Here is a 4676-nt window from a genome sequence, read left to right on the forward strand (position 1 = left end):
ATGCTTGATGATGAATGCTCGAATGCTTGACTATAGTTCTCCTTGCCTCATTATCATATCCACCTTATTGTCACCTTCCCCCAAATGAGAGGGGAATACCTCCTTATATACTTGACTTTCATTAAACATATTAATTTTTTGACATAAGTCAACATAGAGGAGGGTTTCCTACCCAAATTTTGGATAGGGCCAAGGGTTTGCATTAGGTCCCAATTAGGGAGGAACATGGTATCACACCATGGTCCTAGTGAGGACCAAGATGCCATGCCCACACCAAATTGGGCCAGGGTTAAGGGGTCCCAACAAGGCACAAGATGAAAATATGATGTTTATTGTATGGAAGAGGCATAAATAGGTCCTGATCAAGAATGAGGATGAGAACATTAAGGTGAGGGCCCCAAATGTGGTCAAACTTGCAAAGGGGTGTAATTTTAGGATGGTACAGGAAGTCTATCCTAGGAAAGGAAATTGAACTTGAAATGTCTCACTTCCCGATTCAATAGGATTAAAAGTTGAATTACTATATATTATTCATGATTTGATGGGTTTGGGGATAATCCCTTTGTTTTTTCAATTCATCTTCTTGCTTGAGTAGTCAGGTAATGATAGGGAGAAGAGAAGTGAATGAAAAATATCTTGCATCATGGAGAGGAATTTTGAATCTTGACATGATGTTGGAGAAAGGAGAATCATCCCTTTACATATATAAAGAGATAAGTATCATTTTCTATCGACACTACTGAAATGGTTTTGTCTTCCCACTTGTATTAGTGGTTTATATTTTGTTCCTTGTTTATAAAGAAAATGGAGTAAACAGGCTATTTGATTTTTAGGGAATGTTCATAGAATAACGAGTTATGAGAAAGTATTTTTGTTATTACATGAAGTGTGTGAGTGTTATTTGAATTTATTTTAATTCATTGAAAATAACAGTTGAAAGGTGGTTCTCCTTTCTCAAGGGAATGGATAGAGCTCTAAGTGGCTTTATGATGTCATTTATGGTAGGATGATACCTTTCTCTTTTCATATCCTCTTTAGAATTAAGCATGTCCTGTACATACCTTCTATGAAGACATGGAAATACATATGATTGGTTTTGAAACTCCTACTATTTTTTAATATATAAGATATATCAAAATGTATTAAATTATAATACCACTTAATATGTAAAAATTGGGATTGTTAAATTAAATTATGTGTTATGTGCATTACACAAATCATGGAGAAAAAATATTATATATTGATGCTCTGCAAAAAGGATTAGAAAATCTATTTGATGGCAACACACACAAGAGCACAAGAAACAAATGTTAGTGTTAGCAACAAAAGATTATCCTAAACAGGCATATCAAGAGAGATATTAAGCATGAAATAGAAAGCATATAAACATAGAATAAAATAGCTAATCAAGATGCTCATAGTTGCTCCTCCCTTGTTCCTCTCCTCTCCAAGTCCCAAATGAGTGTAGCTCTCAGCTTTTAGCACTAGCCATGGATGCCATATGGAGATTCAAGATGGTTGAATATGATAAGCAAATGCTATGCAAGTGTAGATAGTGATGCTATGAGAAAGCTCTATGCTAATGCCAGTATAACAACAATACTCTAATGCTTCCTTCTTTGCTTGAGGAGAAGGGTTCTATTTATAGAAGAAATGGGGAAATGAAGGGTTAAGATTGAGTAATCTTAACAAGGGTTAGGATTGAAAGATATTCAATCCATGTGAGACTTTCAACCTAATCCCATGTTGACAAGTGTCACCATGAGGAGGCTTGAGAGGAGAGATAAGGAGCATTAAATGCTTGAGGGACATGATGGTTACCCTAGTCAAAGAAATAAATGCTTTGAAGAGACACATGGGTTACATGAGGGTTAAGTTAGGGGTCAAAGTCCTTAACCATGGGTGCAAGTGGAATTAACCATTAATGGTCATGTAAGAGCCATAAGTGGTTTGGAAGACTTTAGAGGTTAATTTGTTGAACACACAAAGCATTAATTGCTTTTCAAAGACTTTGGAGTCTTTGAGAAGTGACTTCAATTTTCTTAGGAATGTGACAATATTTAGGGGATGGATTAGGTTAATTAGGAAGGGTTTAGAAGAATCTAGAAGGGGTTTAGGCATGCAAGTGGATTTTGTAGGAAAATGCAAGTGGGAGAAATTTTGGTATTTTCAATTAAAATAAAATAATTTATTTCAATTAAATGGTGTAATTTGCATTTGGATAAATATTCAAATAAATATTAATTTATTTAAATGAGAAAAACGAAGATAAAGCATTAAAATGCTTGAAGACTTTGAGGGAAACCATTAAAGGCTTGAAGACTTTAAGGGAAGCAATTAAAGTTTTAAGAAGACTTTAAGGGAAGCCATTAAGTTTGAAGACTTTAAGGGAAACCATTAAAGGTTTCAAGTGGGTGAGGATAAATAGGATTTTAAATAAATAATTTATTTAAAATAGTTGTGCAACTTGCTTTTGTAGGAAAATGCAAGTGGGTAGAGGATAAAGGTGATTTAAATAAATAATTTATTTACAATAATTGGGCAACTTGCATTTGTAGGAAAATGCAAGTGGGTAGAGGATAAAGGTGATTTAAATAAATGTTAATTTATTTAAATGTGAGAGGTGGGATTTTGGGGGATTTAAATAAATATTAATTTATTTAAATATGAGAGAAGATTTAATTAAATAAATATGATTTATTTATTTAATTAATGGTCTTAATTTGGTTAAGTGAATTAAATCAAATAAATTGAATAATTTATTTAATTAATAGGAGAAGAGGGTTAAGATGAATTAATTAAATATATTAATTTAATTAATTATTGATTGATGGTTAAATAATCAAATAAATACTAAGTATTCATTTAATTAAGTGGACAGATTTATGTGACTACATCTATATTAGAATATAAGTGAAATTAATTTGGGGTATTTAGCCAGCCAATGTCATGTTGAATTAGCTAAATGAAAATTAAAGCAAAAGATGAATAAGTGCATCTTTAAGAGTATTAATAGTAGCAATTAATTATAATACACAATGAATTACTTGAAAGTAGATTTAAGTTTAAGTAGGATATAGTTTATTTATTTAAAACTCAAATTAAACTACATAAAAAAAAGGGATGAAAAGGACAATCTCAAAATTAAGTAAACAATGTTGAACATGTGCATGTATAAGGTTATTAAGTATCATGTTAGTGACATGTTACCTCTGTAGCTAGGATTTTGGAAACCATCAAAGCAATAGCAAATTGGACTAGCTCAATCATGAAAACTAAATTGCAATGACAAATCCTAAAAACATTCAATAGAAACATGAAAACAAGACATTCAAAATGAAATCTAAGCAAACCAAATGCAGATGTCTCCTTCATGTGGCTCCATTTTCCATCTTTCTCCTTCAAATAGCTTTGTTTTGTGGATCTCACCTTCAAGTGCATAAGCCTAATGTGAAAACAAGATTGACAAGATGAGAGGATAGCATAAGAGTACTAGAAGCGTGATTGATTCGACCTTTTGATTGAAGAAATTCATCCAATTTATAGATAAATTCGAGAAAAGACAAGATTAGCATGAAATTGATATTTAGGCAATTGATTTCAAAAATGGCAAAATTGAGTTGAAGGAAGAAGGTTATGAAACCTTCTATGTCATGAATTGTGACATATTGCCAATGCAAAGGTTAGAGGACTAAAAGCCTATGACATCTTGCTATGCCAATAGTATGATGCATGAGAAATTCATGCTTCCACCGAAGCACAAAAATAGGGAGAGACTAGAGAGAAATTTATTAGGTGGAAATTGAATTTGACAAATTAGAAAATTAGGTGGAAATTAATGAATTGGAAATTAGGAAATTAGAAATTGATGAATTTAGAAAATTAGGTGAATTAATTAACAATTTTTCATTCATTAATTAATTCACAAGAAGAGGGGGAATTAATTAGCCAATTAAATAAATATTTAATTGTGACAAGAAGACTTAGGATAAATAAATAAATTATTTAACCTAGAGGGAAAATGACAATCAAGATTAAATGAATAAATCATAAAATCCTAGAAGATGAATTAGAAATGCAAGGACGACAATTAGGTCTTGACAAAATATAATTGAGGTCGATTCAATCATGATTTTAATTGGCAGAGGATCAATGCTGATAAATGCACCAATTGATGAGGAATAATGACTAATTGATCCAAATTGATATGATTGAGAAGGACGACGATCGATGACAAATTGATTGCAAAATGACAAGATTGACAAGTTGATAAGGATCGACCAAAATCATGATTGAAAATTGTTATCGACAAGACCTAATTCGAAAGCGAGAAAAATGAGAAATGCAGAAGATGGACTCGATGCTTGCAAATGATAAAGACCAAGTGCACAACATAGAAGAAATGTTAATGCGATGCAAAAACCCTAAAATAAGGCAATGCAAAAATGTTAAAGTATGACTCCGCAAGCGTTGACCATTTTTAGATGTCTACATTTTGCCCCTCTTTGAGACAATGTGATTTTAAGTGTTGTTTCAAAGAACAATAATGAAAATGCCCTAGACAATAAAAATGACATATGCATGCCCCCTTGAGGAATTGGTCGAAAAAATCTAGAAAAGAGGCCAAGTGATCAATAAGAATGACAGAAGATGATAGGTTCGAACTAACTGTCATG

This window comes from Cryptomeria japonica, chromosome 11, assembly GCF_030272615.1.
Source record: "Cryptomeria japonica chromosome 11, Sugi_1.0, whole genome shotgun sequence".
Classification (NCBI taxonomy): Eukaryota; Viridiplantae; Streptophyta; class Pinopsida; order Cupressales; family Cupressaceae; genus Cryptomeria; species Cryptomeria japonica.